We start from the raw sequence: 25,000 nt of genomic DNA on the forward strand, positions 1-25,000 counted from the left end.
TATGACGAACTCTCGAATCGATCGAAAAGTTTTAATCACTCGCTCGGATTATTTGCTGCTGCTGTTGCTGCTTCTGGCTCTTATTCCTTCGAGCGCGGAGATTAAAAGAGGATAATATAGAGAAAAATAAATAAACAGAGGGATAAGAAGGATCGCCAAGCGAGAATTCAATTTAACCAAAGATTGTTTCCTCATCGTGCGTAAACTTTAAATGCGAAATATGGATTATCCTCTTATTAGAAAAAAAAACGTCGATAATATTATGAAAGTTTTATTAGATTTGATATAAGAGAACGTGCTAAGGGCGACGTTATATCTCGAAGTTAGAAATTTAATTAAAATATATATATATATATATGTATATATGTATACATATATATAAAATATTTTTGAAACCCTACTTGAAAAGATACGGATTGATTAAATTGGGTCACATAATTCAATATCTGTATTTTGTTAATAGATAATTAAGGTATTAAAACTTAAGATATTACAACTATTTTCTCTTTCCCTGACCTACTCAAAGCTTTACTCGTTACTCTTTGTTGATCCAGACGGGTCAACTATACACGATACTCTTAGTTCTACTTCCTCTGAACTTTTTCCCCTCGTTGGTTTACACAATACTATCCCTATTGTTCTTTTTCGATCACGTACAACCCTCCCCCGCCCTTTCCTCCGACATCCTTTCTCATATCCACTCACATTCGGTAAATCTTATCGCTCTTTCGTCCTATTCCTTATTTCATTGCCTATCTCTTACTTACGATGCATTTCCATCTCATTCAATCATTCATTCATTCTATCAAATATCTCAGCCTTCTTCTCTTTCTTTCATAATCAATGCAATTCACAAAGGACAGAACACACTCTGTTTGGCTAACGATTAATTTGTCTCATATACATACGCACACAATTAACCAATATTAAAAATCATCCATCTTTTTCTTCGATCATCAATGGATTTACTTATCTCATGCACGCATACATACAACTAACTCTTTCAACCCATATATATATATATAAAGAAAAAACTTTCAAAGATGACGTTTCTATGAATATTATGAAATAGTTTCACTCAATATGAAAAAATAGAGAGAAAAATAGAAAGAAAAAGAGAGAGAGAGAGAGAGAGAGAGAGAGAGAGAGAGAGAGAGAGAATAAATTCGTAAAGTAAAAGCACGGCGCGTACGCAAATGCAAATTCGGTAGGCTGGAAATATGTATGTGGTAAGCGGAATCGATGATGCACAGGCAACTCGTAGAATCCCCGATCTGGACGAGAGGAGAGAGCCCACAGAACGTTTTCTCGTATCCCTCGGGAATCAAGCACGCTTCGAACTCCAACGTTTTAGAAGCACGCCAACCAACCAGCCAGCCAGCCAGCCAGCCAGCCAGCCAGCCAGCCAGCCAGCCAGCCAACCAGTCTCGTTACTATCGAGGGACTATTTATCAATCAAGTTAAGTAAATATTGGTCGCGCAACCTAACGCATGAGAAGTCGCTTTTCTCGTTCTTCCATCTCTCTCTCTCTCTCTCTCTCTCTCTCTCTCTCTCTCTCTCTCTCGCGCGCGCTCTCTCTCTCTATCTCTATTTCTATTTTTCTATCATTTTACATGTACGAGTTTTAGTGTGAAATACGTATAAAAACTAATAAAAAAAAATCAATACGAAGATTTGTTAATTAATTGAAAGAAAGAGCGATAGGAAATATTCATTGACAAAATAGATTTGCTTTTGTCCTTTCATTTTTAACAATTATCAATGTAATAATAATCATCGCCATTTGAAAAAGTTCTGACAATAAAAATGCAACACGTTCTGTTATACGTAATAGTCATATTAGCATGCGAGATCCATTTCAATTATCTCGCTTACTCCTTTCACTTTTTCTCACTTCCCTCAGGATTCATCTAACTAAACTGAGATAATAATAAAAATTTCGGAAATTTCAATTATCAGAGACGAGATTCTTTTTAACGTTAATTCATTTGGTAAAGTTAATTAGCAGGGTGAGGCCTGCAAACGACTCCATCCTCTTTTTCAACCCCTCTACCCATTTCTCCTCGACATTCAACGTAACAACCTGATATTGCAATGTACTGTTGGGAGCACGCATTTATTACATGCGCGCACGGGTACGCGAATGACCGTCACTTGGCGAGCTTGAATTATTGTAACTGAGCACGAGTTCATACGAGCATACCTAACATACTTGTGCGTTTATGTGTATATATATATATATGTATAAACAGAAGTTTATATATTTTTATACATGTATATGTATAAAAATCACACAAGTGATTTTTACATTTATATATATATATATAAATATACATATATATGTATATATATATAATACACAAGGAAATATCACTATGAAGCAAATTCTATTACGGTAGATTCGCATAACGACGAGTTCTTTGTATTCTCTCTCGTATAAATTCACCAACGTCCGATCATATTTCTCAGGGAAATTATTTCTATCTCAAACTGGACAGCCACGAGAGTTTTCTTCTTCTTCTTCTTCTTCTTCTTCTTCTTTCTTATTTTTCTTTTCCATTCTTTTTCTTTCCTTTAAGCGGAAGGATAAAACACCCATGGCCTTTTTATCTTTCCACTTTCGTGTGACGTGTCTCCCGTTCAATGTGAGTGAACCTTTCGAAACCTTTTTCGTTCTTTCATAGTCCGCTTCCGCAATCCTACCGACGTACTTCGCGACGTATATTCGCGATAAATGACCACCGAGAAGAGAACGTACCGAAAAGGTACCAAGAACCTTCGTGAGAAATGTTCGAAATGAAAGCTGGATAGGAGAACATGAAACGTTATGGCGATAAGCTATTCAATGACATTAATCGCGATAGAATGATTTATAATATCTAGTCGAGAAAGAAACCGGAAAGAACATTTTCCTTCTTTCGAATCTCGAATCGATTCCAAACGACGTACTATTCACGTGATTCTCTACGTCGCATTTTCAATCGTTTAAGGAAAAATCGACGAGTTCTAAAATACTATTTCAAAAGGAATTTATTATTTTCAATAGCGTGTTCGTCGCGTTTAAAAATTATTATCGTATATTAATATAAATCGACCGATCTATTCTTGTTATTATTATCATTAATAATAATAATAATATAATATAATAATATAATAATTATATAATAATAATAATAATAATCTAATAATAATATTAATAATAATAATAATAATATTATTATTATTATTAGAGCATTATTGACGCATAACAAATCATGTAATTTTGATTTGCGCATGATTATCCATCTAATTTGTAAATGCCACAATAATTTACACAATATGGACGATTATGAATATTTGGGAAAGACGAATAATCGAGTGTCTAGGTTAGTCGTTCTCAAACAGGAACATCCAGCGAATTCATTCGTTTTCATAAATTTATTTTCACTTTTGCAGCTTAACTCAACTATTTGTATTCGCTTGAGCTCTGCAACTGCAAATATGCGGACGCCGTTTTATTACACAACTTTTCTCTTCGTTCCGTTCCCCTGTTATTTCTTATAATTCTTTCATTTTATATTATTTTTATTTATTTATTTTTTTCGTCAACTTTTAGAAGAAATTAAATAAATTTCATATATTCCTATCCATACTAAATCGATTTATTTATCGATAAAAAATAATAAAATATTAATTTCAAGAAACTTTTAATCCAGCGTATATTTATTCGATCGATTATTTTTATTAATTAATGATAAAGATTTTGCATAATAAATAATCGAAAGTTTTAGAGTTAGATCAGAATCTTTGTGTCGTGTTTATATTACGTAATGATATTTTATTATAAATACTGATCAAATATTTAAAAATACTGACCGAATAAATAGCTGCCTATGATAATTCTAATTAATGTAATAAAATATAATTTTTATTACAATTAACGTAATCGAAATTTCGTATATTTATACAAATCTCTTGTTTTCGAGTCGACTTTTTTTTAATATATATATATATAATCTACGAGAAAAGAAATAGCTAACATTCGACACACGGCTTCTAAGTTACTTCTCGTGCTCGAGAAAATGCGTACGAAGCCAAAGAAAATAGATGACTCTTGCTAGTGACGCATAGTACCTTAGAACAAAAAAAAAAAAAAAAGAAAAAAAGAAAAGCAAGAAGAACACCAGGAAGGAAAGAAAGAATAAAGACAAAAAAGCGAAAAGAAATAAGCCGTACCATACGGTGGATGCGAGCTTTAACAGAAGGATTTTCCGGAAAATGGGAAAGCTTCGAAAATTGAAATCCCTGTCTCTCAACATAATAGTTACGAATACGAGAGGAAAGGAAAATAAATAGCATGTATGTATTATCCCGATATATCTCTATACTCGTCATATCCGAAACTTATCCTTTTCGATTTTTTTTTTTTTTTTTTTTTTTTTTCTCCCCTAGTCATATTAAAAAGCTTGCTCTAATAATTCGTCGAATTAATTTCGTACAATTTCTCCAATTTGAACGGATTACTATTCCACCATATCGGAATCTATTCGAATTTGTTAGTCGCATTAAATTCGTTTAGGTAAATCAAATCTGAACTTTCGAGTTACTCTCAAAGGATACCACACGACGATTATATGAAAAAGTAAATGAATACGATGAAAAGTTCATGCTATTATGAGTGAAATTATTTAAAATATATTTGTTCTTTGATGGTTAAATTGAAACAAATTTATATGGAATAAATTCATTCCGATAGAAAAGGGAAATACAATATGTCGGGGAGGTATTACTGTATGTAATTTAGTTTCTAATTATTAATCTCGCCTTTGAAAGCATTCCCTTTGACAAGTTAACGGACGCGTGACTACGAGAGGTGGAAAGGTTGACTGCGTTGCTATGTGAATCGTGATGTCTCGAGTAACGAGAAGGGTTGCAAGGCATCGGAGCAGAAAGGTATGAAAGTCTCGAGAGCTCCGAGGACGATGACGTGTGCCATCTCGACGCTAATATATCATCTAAGTGGGTGGTAACAACCCTAAGCCAAAAGTAAAAGCGACGACAACGACAACGACGATGACAACGACTGCGACGATAAGAAGAAGAAAAATTCAATGTAACATAAAAATAACGCGTTTCCATTTAATTTAAAATCTATTTCGATCGCGACGATAAGATTTATGTCATTATTTTTATTCCTACGAGTTTTCTTCTAATAAGAAAAGGAAGTAGAAAGGAAAAGAAAAGAAAAAAGAAAAATGAGGAAAAAGAAAAAAAGAAAAAATATACATTATTTTCAATTCCACGACACGATCGATCTTAACTCGATATCGAAGTTGTCGGTTGATTTAATTTGGAAACCCTTTAAAAATAAAAGACGAACTTTTGGAATCTCGATCGAGCGTTAATTTTTACTTATTCAACCTCAAAAAAAAAAAAAAAAAAAATGAAAAAAAAGAAAAAAAAAAAGAAAAAGAAAGAAAAAAAAATGAAAAAAAATAAAAGAAAAAGGAGAAACGAAACCATAACACAATATAAAATTTTTCGACATATTGCGGGGGCAATTTTTGAAATTCTATCATTTCAAAGCAAATCCATGAAATTTCGCGGCTAAATTTACGTCATGTATTAAAATACGTGAACGTTCGTTAAAAATCGTCAAAATAAACGGCGTTCGGAATTGTCGTGGTCGAAAAACACGCTTGGCATCCGACGGGTGTTCAGTGTACGCGAAACTCGGATGAGGGCCGATCGTAATTCAAACGATCAAACGAATACCAAAACACGAAGTGGCAGTGTCGAAGCAATACGCTATTACTGTTTCTATTCTTGTGGCTCCTGTTGATGGTAGTGGTGCTTCTGCTGTTGCTACTGTTGCTATTGCTGCTACTACTATTCGCGATACTCGTTACGATAAATCACGAAAGTAAAGCGAGCCTTTATCGAAATAACAACGAGTTGTAATGCGATGAAAGGTAAACTAGCATAATATTCCTGCGTAAATATATGTCTTTTGTTTGTGTATGTGTATATACATAAATATATATATATATATATGTATATATATATATATGTATATTTATATAAATCGGTGGTTTATGTATGTATCTACGTGTTACTGACTTCCATACGTTTGTCAAAATACTCGTTTTCCATTCGAAACCAACTGCCCTGTGAATTAATCTACCAAACATGAATGCAGGACTTTATTATTGTTACACTCTCGTATCTATAATATTCGGTATATATCCCTGTTAAATTACACGTTTGAAAAGTGTTCCTCTTATACACTTGATCCCATTTCGTAAAATTTTTGTTAAAAAAAGAAAAAAGAAAAAAAAAAGAAAAAAAAAATATACGTCGTTTGCGCAAACATAAAAATCCTTTAATCTGAATGAAAAATGAGTTGACTCGTTCGCTACTTCAATTTCTTTTGAAATAAAAGAATAAATATTTTAATCATTTTTTTCTTACTCCTTCACTCCTGTTATACAAATATCATAATTTAAAATTCGATTCATTCACTTATTTATATAAAAAAAAAAAAAAAAAAAAAAAAAAAAACTTCCCATCTTCATTCGTATTATTATTATTTTCAATTGAAATCAATTTCATATATTTCTTATTATCGATTGGAAAAAAGAAAATATCTTCCCGGTAAAGTAAATTTTAAAATATATGTTAAAAATATTATTACTGTAATATTAAAAATAGCATTCTAATATTTCTTTTACCTTCTTATAGTCAATAAATTTAACTATGTGCTTACACGGAGAAAAGAAACGTAAATAAAAATAATAATTCTATGAGTAATTTAACTAAATTTGTAATTTAATTCTAGTCTCTCATTATTCGTTCATGATAACACGATCTCTCAGTTTTATCGTATAAAATATTCCTTTTTCAAATTGTTTCGACGATACTACATACCAGTTTTACCAGTGCCGCGAAACGTGTTCATTAACTTTTCAAAAATTCAACGGATGTATTGCCATTAGGAGAGACGGTTTCTCAAGTTAATGATACTACTAATGGATTTCTTGAGAAGAAGAGTGAGTGAGAGAGAGAGAGAGAGAGAGAGAGAGAGAGAGAGAGAGAGAAGGAAGATAGAAAAGGAAAGAAGATACAGTAACATATAGTATTCTTTTGAATGCTTTACGTGATCTATGAGTTATTATTTTTCTTACCGTCTGTCATGTGCACACGATAATCTCTTTCTCGATTCTAACTAATCATTTGAAATAGAACGTTTCAATGGATTTCTCTCGTTATCGATCATCACCGAAGATCATTTCGCTAATGTTCCCTTCGAAGATCTTGATCGAAATATCTCTTGGTCTTACCTGAAACGAAAAGAAATTTTTCTTCTGTAAATACTATTCCACATATCTTTTACTTATATCCATAGGAATAGTATGAAAATCGATCGAAATTTATTATACGTTTGAATAATGTTGGACTGATGAATAAGTGTTCCCTCTTTAAAATATGTCTCGTATGTTTCGTATTCCTATTATTTACGTCCTTGAATGATATTGAGTTTCTATCGAAGTATCGAATTCTCAGAATTTGTATATAAACAATATCAAACGAAATATCTTACGAAATATAAAAGCACGCATTTCTTCGTATATACGTATATGTATGCGTGTTCTTTTTTTCTCCTTTTTATTTTTTTTTTTTTTTTTTTTTTTTTGTTAAAAATTTTCCACAGTAAAAATTTGTACGTATAACTCGTGACCGACGTAACCTCAAATAATACGTAATATGAAACTGTAAGAGTTAAAAATTGTAAGAAAATAAATAAAAACGTTTAAAATAGCTTAAGAAGTATTTTTACGCAGTTCTTATCTCTCTCCCACAGATGTACATATGATAAATGTCTCCTTTCAAGAGTTTACATATGTATATTGCCAATATTAATTTACATTATTTATATTGCAAATTTAATTGATTTATTGTTAATATATACGGTTAAAAATAGATATCTATAAAAAGTGAGAAAAAGGAGAATTCTTAAGAGATAAAGAAACAGGTATCTCAAATAACGAAATAACCACAATAAATGGAATGAGCAACAACAGATTCTAGAATGTTCGATAATATTAATCGATCGAATCCTTAAATTACAAACGTTAAAAATTCTTTCGTATTATGAAATATCGATAAACCAACATATCCTTACCACGATATGATCAATCATTTTTCAATGGACATTATTCTTCGATGAAAAATTTACATTTGATCGTAGAGCACACAGTTATCTCCATTTATGTTCTCGGCCATATTTGATTTCTTTTTCGTTCATCTCGGTTGTGACGTCACGATCCCGTAGTTCGTATAATTCTCGCGAGAGGGCCTGGAGGGACTGGCGGCGCGTCGTTCGAATATTTCTCAAATTCTCTACGTTCCTGGGAGTTTAACTGACCAAAATGCAAGAGAGAGAGAGAGAGAGAGAGAGAGAGAGAGAGAGAGAGAGAGAATACTAGTTGACGCACACATCTCGACTTCTTGTTAGAGGAAGAGAGAGCAAGAGAGAGTGAGAAAGGGAGAGAGGGAGGGAGGGAGAAAGACAGAGACAGAGCAAGTGTATCTGAAAACAGTCGAGCGGTCAGAGCTCCTGGTTGGTCCTTATACCACTGACACACCGCAAACATTTACCAACGCGCGAGTGTTCAGCTAGGTATCTGCAAACATTACCGACGATTAGCCCGAACGTTGAACCTCCTTCCCTTTCTCTCCCTTAACCATCATCACCACCACCACCACCACCACCACCACCACCACCACCACCACCACCATCACACCACCAACGTTTTCTCGTCTTGACTCAAACCATATATCTATGCTGTAACACGAAAATTTTAACGATTTCTCTTTTTCAATTCTTCGCTCCGATATAGTGTCCTTTTTAATTAAGGCCTCTGTAAACATTACAGACGATTAGCTCGAATATTGAATACCTTCCTCTCTCTCTCTCTCTCTCTCTCTCTCTCTCTCTCTCCCCTCCCCTCCTCACCTCTCCATTCTCGCCATCAAAGCTTTCTCCTTTTGACGTATAAAAACACGTCTACCTCTACGATGAGAACAATTTTAACGATATCTTTTTTTTCCTTTCATCGCTTTGATTTATCTAGGAACATTTTTTTCTTTTTTCCTTTTTTTTCTTTTTCCCCTCTATAAACTACATTTATATCATAAAACGAAAGAATTCGCACGAAGATCAGAGAGACCATTGTTATGTGAAATTATCCATTGGAATATATTTAACAAGCATTTCAACGATAACGGTTGGACAAATTTGATTCACTTCTCTGTTCTTTCTCTTTCATTTTTCAAAGTGAATGCTTGTGAATGACGTTCGAAAAATTCCTCCTTTTTTCTCTCTCTCTCTCTCTCTCTCTCTCTCTCTCTTCTTCCTAACTTTTCCTCCCCGTTTCTTCTGCTTTTATATTCGTACAAGCGAACTGCACGGCATGTTCAAACAACGATAAAAGCTTGCGACGACGTGTAGCTTAGCGTTATCTATGTTAAACACATCGTTCTCGCAATTTATATTATTATTTCTTCCTCTCGTCATTTGTCGGTAGGAGGATATCGAAAAAAAAAAACGAAAGAAAGAAAGAAAAAAAAAAAGAAGAAGAAGAAAAAAGAAGGAAAAATATAAAACGATATATCAGAAAGAAATGGAGCCAAAGTAGAAAGAAACATCGAAGATACGGATATTAAAACGTTTCCCATGAAATCATGCAGCGTTTGGATTCGAAACCGAGTAGATCCATTCCCTCCTCCCCTCTTTCCCTTTTCCACGACACGCTTGTCTTCCTTGAAGGTTCACGGTGACGCGTTGAAGCCGCACGATGATGAATGGAATGAAGAATAATATGACGTAAACGAAGAAGGAAACTGCGTAAAAGAGAGAAAAATATGAACGAGGAAAAAGATTTGCATGATTCGCGAGATTTGTCGGTATTCAAATTTATGATCAAATAACGCGTAGAAAATTATAATCATTATTTATTGTAAAAAAAAAAAAAGTATTCTATCCTTATATAACAAATATCTCATGATATCAAAATTAATATTATAACGAATACGAGTTATAAGTCGATTTATTTATTTTACTGTAACTAAATAGCAAATTTTCATCATCGACGATATTATTAACGATGTCATCTGATTAAATTGTTACGTGTATGAGTTAAATATTAATAAAGAGAAAAAGAAAAAGAAAAAAGAAAAAAAAATAAAAAATAAAAAGATGAAGTAGCTATACAGTTTAAAAAATTTTTTACTTTCTCCATTTCTTTCGTTCAACCTCACGATACTTATGATAATGCTAATAAGATTATCGTGAAATGCATTAATCAAGTGAAACAAATTACTTTGAATCTATATCATTCTTCTCTCTCTCTCTCTCTCTCTCTCTCTCTCTCTCTCTCTCTCTCTCTCTCTCTCTCATTTTCTAAGCAATCTTCCAAAGTAGCTTAGTGGTGGCACGGAAGGAACGTTCTTAGCATTTTTTTGCTCGGTGTAATAAAGACTTCGTTCTTTCACGATGACTTGCTAGTCGGTCGGTAGAACGAAAGAACGAACGAAAGTACGAAAGAAATTACGAACGAATGAAGGAAAGAAGAAAAACTGGGAAGGAAGAAAAAAAAAAAATAAGGAGAAAAAAAATGAGAGGACTATGGATGGATTCCTCTTGGAAGGTACATCCTAAGGGAATTCACGTAAGGAGGAATAAGGATACGCGATACGAATAGAAACGTGAGTGGATTTTTAAGAATGGAAGAAAGGTATTGCTTTCACGCGTGAAATAACACCGATCGTTGGGCAATGACGAAGTTCTTTTTCTATTTTGCATTAAAACATAATAAGCGAGGGAGAGAGAGAGAGAGAGAGAGAGAGAGAGAGAGAGAGAGAGAGAGAGAGAGAGAGAGAGATTGAGAAAGAGGAGAGAGAGAGGGAGAGAGAGAGAAGAGATACCGCACTTGGCATTCAAGAAGAATGTTCAGGTGTTATCTAACATGGTGATTCCTCGAACGGGAGTTTTACCGATAGTGGTTACTCCCTCAAAGTACACTTCAGGGTTCGGCTAAAAAAAAAAAGAAAAAAATAAAGAAAAAAAAAAAAAAGGAAAAGAGGAACAAAAAATTTGTGATAAAAAAAGGGTTAGGGGATGGAGAAAGAATGCACGCGGTGCGAGCATCGGAAAGCGTGCTCCGAATTCGAAGGATGAGACCAAACGAGCGTTCATATCGTGCCGGAGGAGACGCAGCAGCCCTCTCCTCTCCTCGTATGATTATTTAAAACGGGACGAGTGCGACGTGAATTTTGATTATGCCTCTCGGCGTTCATTCTAATAAGATTTTTCGTTCCACCCTTTTCGACGCTCGACTGAGAGAGAAAGAGAGAGAAAGAGAGGGAGAGAGAGAGAGAGAGAGAGAGAGAGAGACTTCGACCCTTCTGTTGAAATCTAGGGTGTATACATCTCCGATATACATATATCCATGTACATACTTCTCTGTCTTCCCTGAATTCATTTTCATCTGTTAACGTAACCACTCTTTCTTTTTTTTTCTTTTTCTTTTTCTTTTCTGTATTTCTTTGCTTGCGTGTACTGTGTGTGTGTGTGTGTGTGAGTTTTCTTTTTTCTTTAACAAATTCAAAAGAATCCATTCCATTCATCGATCCCATTGAATATATTTTTTTACATTTGTTATTCTACAACAATGAAAATCTTAAGATATTATAGGCGAACAAAAGTATTGTCAAAAATTCATAAATTTTTAAATAATACAAAAGGAATAATTCAATAAGGTGGTTTTTGTTTTTTTTTTTTTTTTTTCTAAAAATCGTTACAAAAAAGAAATTTCGACGATCGAGGTGTGGTTCGAGGTGTGTAACGTGATCGCCAACGTCGATAATACTGAACTAATAACTTTATAGAATCGCGCATATATATATATATGTGTATATATCACGTAACGACTTATCGCGTTTTGCATATCAAGCTAGGTGCGGCGTTTACGTGTTGACACGAAAGAGGAAAATAAAAAGTGCTATTCGTTCGTTTCTTTCTTCAGTTAACAATCCGTGGTCTTTTAAGCTCGGTAGACCACTCGTTTTCTACGAAATCGTAAATCACGAAAAGAGAATCGTCGGAGGTAGCACTTACGTCGTTATGCTGTGCGATTTTCGAAGGCGTCGGAGTTATGCTCTCTTTAACAATCGCCTAGAACGTCTTACTAGCGTCGCTTTACACGCAGCTGCGATGCGAATTCGAGAGAAAAATAAAAAAAAAAGTAGAAAAAAAAAAACAAAAAAAATAAAACAAAAATAAAAAAAAGAAGAAGAAGAAGACGAAACGACGAAAGAAAAGAAAGAAAAAGGAAAAGAAAAAGAAAAAAAAAAAGAAAGAAAGAAAGATTAGAAAAAATCGCTAATTCAAAGATAAGACACGATTTTTTTTTTTTTTTTATCAATTTAACTTTCAAAGAAACATTCAAGAAAGACTTTATTTAATGTATTCTCCATTTCTATTTCCTTTCTATCACATATTCTCTCAGATATAACTTATAAAATTTCTACAAGGAGTAACATATCCCTACGTATCCTCGAATACGTGTACTTAAGTACATACGTATATGCCAGTGTCAAAGCGAAAATAACGATTGTAATAAAATAAAACGAACGTAGATTTAAAGGAAACGAGATCATTCGTTTTCGTCATGAAAGGAAAATTCCTCGTATCCATTTTCTTATAGTTCGTGGATATGGGACTTATCACTTCGTTTATCGTAGAAAACGTAAGGTAAAAGAGAGAAAAAGATAAAAAAAAAAAAAAAAAAAAAAAAAAAAGAAAGAAAAAGAAAAAGTATCATCATATATACCAAATCTACGACAGACACACATCGAAGAGATACGTACTTACATGGATCCTACAATCACGACTGATACGATTATTGGTTAGATAAGGACAGACTAGAAAGAAGGGAAAATGTTAAAAAGCGAAAAGAAAAAGGAGAAAAGTAGAGAAAGGGAAAATTGTAAAAGAAAGCGAGGACATCACGTCGTCGAATGGTGTCGAGCTTGACCGGCTATAAAGCTTCGAAGAAGGTAACTCGTATTCGTGGCTTTTGTCGACGATTCGAATACGATCCCATAAAATCGGATCTCGTCTTTCCGCCTACAAACGACCGAACTCGTTTCCAAGCTTCATAATTCTCTCTCTCTCTCTCTCTCTCTCTCTCTCTCTCTCTCTCTCTCCCTCTCTCTTTCTTTTTCTCTCACGTTCACTCGGTGACTCTTCGAAACTATGTATTTACATCGTCTTACATTCAGGAAAGAAGTTGAAAGAAGAAGGAAAAGGAATAGAAGAAGATTCAGCAAACTCGCACGTACCAACGTTATATGTATTAACTTTAGCGACAGCTGATCGAATTTCTCAAATTTTAATCCTCTGTCTCTCTCTCTCTCTCTCTCTCTCTCTCTCTCCTTCTCTCTCTTTCTCCATTCCTCTTTCTATTTTTACGATTATGCACATTGGCCATGAGCCAGAGAAAGGAATATAATGCTGTACGAATTTTTCGAATATCAAGGAAAGAATTGATTTTCTTTCGTGAGCCTTAATGTTGGATAATGCTGACGAATGCAGCGTAAAAAAAATAAAAAGAAAAAAAAAAATAAAAAGAAAAGAGAAAAATAAGAGAAAAAGACAAAGAAGAAAGAAGAGAGAGAGAGGGGGGGGGGAGGAGGAGAAAGGAGAAGGAAATGAAAGAAAAAAAGAAATAATGGAAATAATCGAGAGATGAGAAGATGATTAAAACGATGAAACGATTGACAAAGTACAATAAATAGCCAAAGGATTTCAAGTAATATCGAGTATGGGCTTTATAACAGCGTAGCTTGATTCACTTAACGCTTGTTATTTATTGCATATACCATTTTCCATTCCGACGATACGTCCGACCGAAGCTTATTTAATATTCGTACGCTACACGCTGAGGCAAACATTTGCATACGATATGTGGTAATACCGGCAATAAAGCATACTACCACGTTGCTCGATAGACTCGGACGCCAATAAGATTTAAATTGTTTACGCTCGAAACTTCACAATATATATGAATGTGTATATATATTCCTCTCTCTCTTTCTCTCCCTCTCTTTCTCTCCCTCTCTCTCTCTCTCTCGCTCTCTCTCTCTCTCTCTTCTGCAACTTTCTGCAAAATCTCGTAATCTCGCCAAAATTTCGGCCTCTCTCTCTCTCTCTCTCTCTCTCTCATTTGGAAAATAAACGTGTTCGTTATCTTCGATGATAATCGTTTGACGCAAAGTCCGAGAGATTACGTTCAATTATTCAAAACCCCCCACGAAAATTTATGAAAACAACCTCAATCTATTTACTTTATGCATTTAATGATTGCATCGGAAATAATTTCTAGATAATTCTTCGTTCCTTTTTCTCGATCTCAAATTAAATTATTAATGGATAATCCTAAAAAAGAAAAAAAAAAAAAAAAAAAAGAAAAAAAAAATTATACTTAAGATATTTTGAAATTTTTGTCGAAGAAAAATTATCGAACGAACGAACGAACGTTTCTATGTTTCTACGAAGACAAAAACTTGTCGATATTGTCGACGAGACGAGTGAAATAATAGAGAAGAATCCATCTCAAGACCCTTTCAACGAGCTTACTATCCAATTTTCGAACGTAACCAAGTTGTCTTTAGTACTCCGATCCAATAAACTTTTTCCTATAAACCCTTTTTCCTCTTCACGATAATGAACGTACTTTTCCGAACACGGCTAAGAAAGTCTCTTAGCTCCAAATGAGACAACACGATGGTAACGTGCGGAATACGAAACACTTTATTAAAGTTGCCACTTCGAATCTGACGAAAATCAGATTACGAAGGAAGCTTCTAGTATGAGATAAGAGAATGAGAGGGAGAGAGAGAGGGGGAGAGAGAGATAGGAAAAGCAATATACAAGATATATCGAAATCTAGAACGACTACGACTGGGCTACCAGAAAAGGAATATTCAGTGGCGTGTAACGCAAATTAGAAAGAGAGAGAGAGAGAGAGAGAGAGAGAAACATACGTCAAAGCGAATTTCCTTGGAACGATGAACGAATCAGAAAGCTCATTCCTGCTTATACTGATACCAGGAGCTAACTACCTTTACAAGGCATGGTGCTTATTGGTAGGATACAGAATGTATTGTTCTGGCGGACGAAATTTTGAATGGGAAGCCTTTATAATACGCTCGAATGCACCTTCGCTATGGAATGAACAAGAGAGAAAGAGAAAGAGAGAGGGGAGAACAGAGAATGGAAAGATCCGTAGTGCTTTGCTCTGCGGAATGCATGTGCAGGATTTCGTGTTTACGTTGGCGTTTCAGCGCACGCAAATTCGAGCGTCGAAAGCGTCATAGGCAGAAACATTTAGCTTTGCTTTGTGAACTCGACGGACACGCGAACCCACGAAAGAGAGCACGAGCGTTGGGACGAGCGTGCCCTTGCATCAACCCGTCGCAAATTCTCCTATCAAAGAACCCAGTGAATTTAAAAAAATTCGTATGCATTGTCCCGATAATTCAACGATGTGAAAAGAAAAGGGATGGAAAAAAAGAAAGTTATTTTCCAAGCATTTTATATTTTCATCTCACTCTCTCTCCCTTTCTCTCTTTCTGCTTATATATTATTATATAATTCTACCATTCATTTTTTCGATATTGTAAAAGCTATTAAAATGAAGGATACAGAATTAAAAAAAAAAAAAAAAGAAAAAAAAAATAAGAGAGAAAAGAAAAATTCTGTGTATTATCTATATACATTCAGCCAAAGCTGAGCGCGTAATTCAGAACAAAAAATATTAAATCAACGAAGCTAGAAACATTTACGTATCCTTTTGTCAGCTTTCTCCTTTCTTTCTTTCGTATTTAATTGAACTTAAGAATTTCATGTATACCATTCTATTTCATTTTACGATCAACGTTGAATCGAACCACGCCTTTAAATACACTTCTTAAATATCCGAGTATTCTCTACTGTATTTTCTCTTAACACTCGTTTTATTGAAAAAACGAGAGAAAGAAAGAAAAAAAAAAAAAAAAAAAGAAAAAAAAGAAAGAAAGAAAGAAAAAAAGCAAAAGTAAAAAACAACGGGATCTTTTTAAACATACGAACATTTACTCGAGAAAAGGGTGCAAGTAAGTCTCGTGATATCTTAGAAAAGGGACATTTAAACTCGAATTGAATGCACGGCTCAAGCAATCCGATAATGGATAACCACGGTATCGAAGAACCTTCATCCATTGAGCACGTTCCTACCACGAAGCTTCCGTTTCCAAAAGTCGATAAAATGTCCCCATTTCGTTTCTGTTCTTGCATTTCGTTTCTTCCTTTTGTTACCTCCTCTCATCCGATTTCTTTGAATTGAAATCTTAATCCCATTGTCTTGCAAACTACTGATTCTTTTCCACTTAAAATATTTCCAAATAGATCATACTTATATAAAATAAGATTAAACACAAATAAATAAATAAATAAATAAATAAATAAATAAATAAATATCATCAAGTTTATTGAAAATTTATTAGAAGTATCGGGATAATAGTTTTATCGTAAAATTATTTCGTAAATATTATCATCGATCCATTTCCGTCGATAGAGATTATTTTGATTTTCTATTATTAAATTACATGATCGCATAGATACTGTGTCTAGATATTGTATATATAACAATATATATATATACACGTACGTGTGTCGATAGCACGCGAATGAAATTACTGATACCTACCACCGAAGAGGAAGTCTAAAATAAATCGAAAAAAATAAAAACCATGGGAAACTTCAGACGTGAGGTTTTAAAGGAACGAAACTCTGGTTCGTTTTCTCTTTTTCTTTTTATTTTTTTTCTTTCTTTCTTTCTTTCTTTCTTTCTTTCTTTATTTTTTACGTTACAACCGTCTACCCGCAGGGCCAGTAACATGTTCAACGATGACGCAAAGGGGTCGAAACTCCAACGTCCATTCGCTTTTATTATCGAAAAAGGAAACTTGCTGTACGGTAGACGTACTATTCCCACAATCTCTCTATCTTTTTTTTTTTTGCTATCTCTTTCTCTCTCTACCTCTCTCTCTCTTTCTCTCTTTTCGTCTCTTTCTTTCTCTCTTCATAGGAAGATAGCGAGAGGCCCAAGGCACTCCTCCACCAGCAAAGTAGTAAGACTCAGCGGCAGGTCAGCCACACGTAAGTCCACCAGTGTAAAAATAAGGCACTCCGTCGTTTCTCACGTGCCGAGAATTCGCCTTCGAGAAATGGCGGTACGTGAGCGAACGAGCATAACGCTACTTTGTCGAACGGTACGCACCACCGGAGTGAAAAAAAAAAAAAAAAGAAAATAAAAAGTAAAAAAATTTCGACGCTTATTCTCGAAAAAAAAAAAAAAGAAAAAAATAAGAACAAAGTCGAATGTTGATAACCAAAAGAAAATAAACGTATAAAGAAAACCCGACGGATCTTTGGTTAAATTGAAATTTTATTTTTCATTCCAAGAGAATTTTTAATTAAACCACGTTACGTTGCATTGTTGACCATATGAAGATTATCTTTGGATAAGACTTCGGTACATTTCAACATTTTTCTAGCAAGAGTTCTCCCAGGAGAATTCTCTCTCCATCTCTTTCTCTCCCTCCCGCCCTTCCTCTCTCCCTCTCGCTTTTTCTATCTACAAGAAAATTACCATGCTCGATATAAACGCGTTGCTTCTACTGTAAGCTTGCGCGTCGATCGAATGTTGGAAGCATCCCCACGAGTACCTTTACCTTCTTTCGTAAAATACCCGTGAAAGGGCACTCACACCGTAAATTTTCGTTGGAAAGTGCATTCTCAAGCACCTTTTCCGCTGATTCCGTTAAAAGGCAGCGCGACGCAAATTACATCGTTCCTTCCCGTTTCTCTCCTATATTTGATTATGCTCTTTGAGGTTACGCTGAGGCTCGTTTGTTCGAGGAAGAAGAAAAAAAGGAAAAGAAAATTAATGACTGATAGCCAAAATCTTTGCATGGGTACCTTCAATAAAATTCAATCTTAAGGAAAAATGAGAGAGAGAGAGAGAGAGAGAGAGAGAGAGAAAGAGAGAGGAGGAAGCATTAACTTTATAAATTAATAGCAGACAGAAAATTCGCCTTTCGTAATCAAATCAGCAATCCTCAGCAACAACACTCAGAATTCTAAAGTGCCATAAAGCTCGTTGGTACACCTCAAGCTTCTCGCTGACGTCATAGAATCCTAGAGTGTTTGTCCGAAATACGAATATGCCTTTCTCATAGATGCATATCTGTGTCTGCATATGCATGAATCATACGTACACGTAATACGTAGATACATAGGTGAGAGAGGAGCAAGAAGGTGCAGAATAGAAGGTGTGCATAGTCTCGACGAAATGAAAGAGATATAGATATAAAGAGAAAGAAAAGAAAAAAAGAAGGAAAAAGAGAAACCAGAATTCTGCCAGTTGATATGACATTTCTGACTCTTTGCGAAAATCATATTAATCACTGAAGCTGCAGCTGCAGGGCTGTCGCATCCATAGTACATGTAACACGAAGACATCGAAGAACTGACACTAGTGTTAGTGGTTGTGATAGTGATAGTGGCAATAGCACTAGGATTTCACTCGAATACCACTGTGACTCGCGATAAATTGAATTCGCGAGCGACGATTCACGATTTGCTCGGTTCCTCTCTCTTTCCTTTCTCTCTCTCTCTTCCTCTCTCTTCCTCTCTCTCTCTCTCTCTCTCTCTCTCTCTCTCTCTCTCTCTCTCTCTCTCTCTCTCTCTCTCTCTCTCTGTATATGTTCACGTTGCTTATATCTAGCAAGCTAGTTCGATTCGTGGTACCGGAGAGAACGAAGCCATACCGCAGAAACACACACAGATGTGCACACATACAAAGAGAGAGAGAGAGAGAGAGAGAGAGAGAGAGAGAGAGAGAGAGAGAGAAAGAGAGATATATATAGAGAAACATACAAAGAGAACGCATACACAAGCTCACATACATTTTCATTCTCTCTCTCTCTCTCCCTTTTTCCTGGGATAACCTGATGAGAATTTTGTCTCTTCCCGCTGTCACTGCAGCGCGGTTTAATCGCATTTTCAATGTCGTCGCGCAACGATAACGATGTTTCGCAAGAGAGGTGCTATGAGGTTTCTACGCGTTCTGAACGTTGATCGTTTCTCGCGTAGAGAAAGAAAAGCAAAGACATCATCACACCATCATAGCCCGGAGATCATATTTGCTCCGGTAAATTGGAAGGGGTATATTCTCGCGAGGGGTATATCGTGTTGATCTCGAAACACCATCAAATTCTTCTTCAACGACGAACTTTGCAGAAAATATTTCAGTAATTTTATTCTTGCGCTTTTTATATATCGGTCGAAGCCTTTCTCTCTCTCTCTCTCTCTCTCTCTCTCTCTCTTTCTCTTTATCTTTCTATTTCATTCGCGAGACTTTATAACGTTGAGAAAGATAGCGAGAGAAGGAGAAAGCTTTCGCATTATAGAAATAACAATGTCGACGCGATTTCGCAGGGCGATACGAAACACGAAGCATCCTTCCGGCTTTCCCTTTCTCTCTCTCGCTCGCTCGCTCGCTCGCTCGCTCTCTTTCTCTCTCGTTGGACGTGTATCCGAGGAATATCTGAATTAAAAGCATCCAAGAGAAATATGGAAGAAATATTTTCTCGAGGCATTGCTAAAAGGAGGAAGGGCAGATGTAAAATCGTTGCGAAAAATATTTGTGAGGTCTGCTTAGCGAGGAAATGAAGGAACGAAGGAATCAGAAGATGAAGAAGAAGGATGGAAAATCGACATGTTCTAGAAAATGAGTTCCTCCGGAAGAAAACTGCTCCTGGTATTATCCTAGAGAATAACGTTCATGCGATCTCTCGCTCTCTCTCTCACACACACACACACACACACACACACACACACATATACATAAGAAAGCTCATACATAAACTTCTCGTACTTGGTTCCTTACGGTACAATTACAGGATAACTAGTACATCCTGTTCTTATCCGTTAACCTTTCAACCTTTAATCATACTCGAAATTAGGGATACTCGCGTCTAGCGAGGATTCGATGAAAATCACCATTAAATTGGAATAACGGTTGATATCACGGCGTTGCAAATTTTCCACGTCACGTCTCGTGATTGCATTTCGATCGGAAAAATAAAATGGTAGAGAAATAAAGAGAACCAAGAATATCCTCGCAGAGAGATCGCATTACGAAGGACATTGAATTTGTAAAGATGCTCAATACTAGTTGTAAAGGATGACGACGACGATCGTATGCGCTCTCTACTGTCTCTTTCATATAATTAAAGCTCGCTCTCTCAAATGCAACTTTAATTACTTAATTATGTAAATGTTCGTTATCAAGGCCGAGAAATCGTTATTGCCGGTGCAGCTGCTATAATACACGCGCATACAAATACACGTACATTCCTCTGAGAATTACTGTAGTAGTAAAGGAAAACGATAGAGACGAAGATGCAGGTGTGTGTGTGTGTGTATGTACAAGAAAGAGAGAGAGAGAGAGAGAGAGAGAGAGATTTTATTCTCGAAATATCGAAGATGTTCGTCTGGTTTCGAACGTCAAATGACTACCCATAATCAATCTAATCAACAAGATTATCTCCGTAATTGGCGCGCGCATACACACACGCACACACACAAATACAAGGCACGTCCAAAATGCTACGAGACATGGTGACCCGCTCGAATGAATATCGAGATACACGCAGAGATAGAGAGAGAGAAAGAGGGTGCAAGAGAGAGAGAGAGAGAGAGAGAGAGAGAGAGAGAGAGAGAGAGAGAGAGAGAGAGAGAGAGAGAGAGAGAATGGCAGAGAACATTGCGTATCCATCGTGACCGATGTAACACGGATCGGCAACTTGAATTAGCTATATCCGAGTTCCAGCTTAATTAGAACCATCATGTATCATGGCTGCCTCATAGCCATTTCGATGCCAACACATCCTTAAACGTTCGCTCGAACTGTTATCGAAACGATAACTACAATTTTAATAACTTTTTTAATCGATTTACGATTATATCTTTGAAAAATATGCTTTCAACATAATATAATCTAACAATGTTTTCTATTTTTCGATAAAGAGATGATGATCATCTTCGTACAAGTTCTCTCTTCCTCTCTCTCTCTCTCTCTCTCTTCTCTTTTTACTCAATCGAATAAAAATCTCGTGAAATATATTTTCTTAATTATTTCGTAAAAAGTTCATTGTTAATATATCTACATTGGGTATTGTCTCTTGTTTCTATAATAATTTAAAGCTTTCGTAGAAAGGAGAGGAAAGATGGAGTACGGGAGATAAGGAGGAAGAAACTGTGGGATAATTTTTTAAATCTATTTCCGCGAGAATGACAGGAAGAAAATACAGGGGGGAACAAGATACTTGTCGTACGACGCTAATGCAAATAAGGTACGCCTGTGTCCTCGAGTAAAATCCAAGAGAGAATATAAAGGGAGTAGTATTAGTATTAGTAATAATAGTAATAGTAGTAGTAGTAATAGAAGTAGCAGTAGCAGTATTAGTAATTATAATAGTAGTAGTAGTAGTATTAAAAGAAAAAGAAGAAGAAGAAGAAGAAGAAGAAGAAGAAGAAACCGAGACGAAAGGGACAAAGAAAGAGAAAGAGAGAAAGAGAGAGAAAAGACAGTGGGGCAGTCTAACGTGCCGAGCTAAAATGTAAATTCGAAGAGTGCTCTAGCGTACGACGTAAACACTGCGATGTACAAACGAGGGACGAAGGTCAATGTGCGTTGAAACAAGCTCGAGAAAAAAAGAAAGAAAGAAAAAAAAAAAAGAATAACAAGGAGATACCTAGGAGAACACCAACTACGAGCGTACAATAAAAATATTTTTATATTTTTATACGTTCCGCGTGAAAATTTTTACACGATGATTAATTCAGACGATTTTATAAAATTTTCAAAACTCCTCTTCCTGTGATCTCTTTTCTTTTCCTTTCATTTTACTTTTTTCTTTTTCTTTTGTACAAAATTCAACGTATGTGTATGTCCAAGTTAGAAAATAGTTGTAACTAGCTAAGGGAGTCCCACGATCGAGTAAGTAAGTACATATCAGTATTTATATATATATACATATATACATACATGTATGTATGTGTGTGTGTGTGTGTGTGTGTGTGTGTGTGTGTGTATGTATCGAAGGACAAGTGACGCAGAAGTCACGCGTTGTATCGAAGTCCCTTATCCTGTTCGATGTCGTAAGAAAGTTCGTTTCCTCGCTTTACGAGCACCGTTATGGGACATGGAAGTTCGATCCCTCTTCTCTATCCATTCTCCTTCTCTTCTTCTTCTTCTTCTTTTTCTTGATCTTTTTCTTTGAGCTTTCCTTCTCCTCGCTATTTTCACCGTACCAAGAAACCGAACTAGTAACTAATGTCCATCGTCTTCTCCACGGATCGTAAGTTCGACTTCCTTTATTCTCATGAGATTTTACTCTAATCGACAAAAAAGGAAAAAGAAAAAAAATGAAAAAAAAAAAAAAGAAAAAGAAGAAATAACCTACACCTACGTACATGCATTACACATAAAACACTATGAGATATTGTTACATTGATATTATTAAAATGACGATTGTAATGAATAAAAATCGTCGAAGAAAAATAATTTTACTTTCTCTCACGATCCATCGAGAAAAACAAGGCGCAGCTGTAAATTTAAATAGAAAATATAAAAGGGAAAAGAGACAGGAAAGTTTTGTTCTCCCTATAGTATCGAAATTTCATCGAATATAGGTTACCATTGAAAGAAATTTAGCTGACGTATAACTGAATGAAACGAGATGAAGAGAAGGAAGAAGAGAAGAGGCTTTGCCAAAGTTAAAGGAGAAAAAAACAAGTTAAAACTTGGAGACGAACGATGAGACTATCGTATAAAGCTGAGAGAAGCTTTATCCTTGAAAATGAAAAAAGAAAGAAATAAAAAAAAAAAAAAGAAAAGAAAATTCGAAATTTCCATTTTATTTAACCCATGTTATCGACGCATCTCTACATTGTCATAAAAAGTAATAATAAAAAAAAAAAAAAAAAAAAAAAGGAAAGAAAATAAATAAATTCTTATCAAACGTTATAAAACGAAGTTTTAATTGGGTTTCGCTGATTACGTATATAAGATGTTCGATAAGATGTTCGATTAAGTACCAAGATTACTGATTAATTCTTCTACGTTAAAATCTTCTTAAAAAATACAAATCGTCTTAAAGATTCTTACGGAATGGATATTTAAAAAATATAGTTCTAGTTATCTAACGATCCATTAAATAATAATATTACTTGACGTATAACGAGCCACGTCTATTAATAATGATTTCTTTTAACTTATATGGAATCCGATATAAATGCAAAATCTTAACCGTTAAATGTTCTTCATGAATGTTGAGTACACGCGATGGATCGTGTAATGTATTACACGACGTCCTTACGTCTTTGCCCAAGTCTTTCATTCTTTCTTTCTATCTTTCTTTCTTTCTTTCTTTCTTTCTTTCACTATTGCAAATGTCAGACTAAACTAAAGCAATGTAAATTTTATGACCGTCTTGAGATCGAGAAGCATAGAAACGACACCTACTATGATTGAACGTGACGTAGATAGTACAGAGACAATGTATAGAATATTTATAAACACGTATCGATAAATGTTATGTAAACATTTTCACGTTTATTTACATGAAACGGAGATGACACTTAATATATGTATATGTATTCATACTATATATATATATATGTATTCATTTCATTTATAATACGATCCTTTTAAATGAAAGGATAAAATTTCTTAAATAATAAAACAGTTCGAAATTTGATGAAAGAAGAAGAAAATTTGATAGCCATTTCAAAGATTTCCACGATAACAACAACGTCTTTAACTTTCGTAATAAACATATAACAAGACGAAAGTCTAACGAAGCTTCCGTGCATCTATTCGGAGTACCGTTTTCGAGGCTACACGTACGACAATTATCGGACCGACCGATCGATCGATCGATCGATTAGGGGATGAAAGCCACATCGTACACAACCACGTTGTATACAGCTATTGGTTTGCCGATGTTTCGGTATCGTGTTACACAAACGTACATGAAGCCCTTGTATAATATTATAATTTAAGTTTCCTTGGTACTACTAAACGTTGTATTCTCAAAAGAAAAAGAAAGAAAGTAAAAAAGAAAAAAAAAAAAAAAAATAGAAAACGAAATCATTTGTTTCTATTCGTCACGATATATGATAACAATCATATAGAAAATGATTACTAATGATTTCAGATAAATTAATATCCTTCGTAAACAACGCACGAAGAGATTTATTGATAATTAAATGTTCGTTTTTGGAACGTGCCCACGTACGATTATCGCGATATGTAGTCGTGCGTACTAATTGCTGTAATTACTTCTACGATTTTGGTAGGATAGAAGTGGATGGATTTCAGGAAATAATTACTACGATTCCGTACAAGTTTCGCGCAATTACCGGCGGATGAGGGCTTCGTTCCAGGAGGGAAAAGGGAATGGTTGAAACTACAAGGATTCTCTCTCGTACATTTTGAAGCCGAAAATCCACTACCACGAAATGAGATTCATTCTAGGTGACATGGACGACAAAAGATTTCGATTTTGTCAGACCACGTAAACGGAACAATGGGAAAGAAATAAAAAGGATTAGAAGAGAGAGAGAGAGAGAGAGAGAGAGAGAGAGAGAGAACGAAGGAGTTGGTACTGCATGTATGTAAGTAGATAGGTCTAAAAAAAAAAAAAAAAGAAATTGCAAATATTTGCACGTAGAAAATTATACACCCTAAGGAATCTTTTGATTAACCTTTCCCTTCAACAAGGAAGGTAACGAGTAGTCTGACAGTACGTATAAAAATGAAAAAAAAAAAAGAAACAATACCC

At 35.0% G+C, this 25,000-nt stretch overlaps 1 protein-coding gene across 5 annotated transcripts in view; it reads right to left on the minus strand.

Moving 5' to 3' along the window:
• Positions 1-25,000, minus strand: part of LOC124423619 (leishmanolysin-like peptidase) — a 257,493-nt gene that overhangs the window by 154,355 nt on the left and 78,138 nt on the right. Inside the window, exons 1-2 of one of the 5 annotated variants that reach the window (XM_046961553.1) lie at positions 8,163-8,232; positions 7,165-7,320 (exon numbers count right to left, since the gene is read on the minus strand). The exons of 3 other annotated variants lie outside the window; for them this stretch is intronic. The gene's annotated coding sequence lies outside the window, so the exon portion shown is untranslated. Of the gene's footprint in view, positions 1-7,164; positions 7,321-8,162; positions 8,233-25,000 lie in introns of those variants that run through there. One more of the 5 variants, XM_046961555.1, reaches the window with a different exon arrangement.

Source organism: Vespa crabro, chromosome 4, assembly GCF_910589235.1.
Source record: "Vespa crabro chromosome 4, iyVesCrab1.2, whole genome shotgun sequence".
Taxonomy (NCBI): domain Eukaryota; kingdom Metazoa; phylum Arthropoda; class Insecta; order Hymenoptera; family Vespidae; genus Vespa; species Vespa crabro.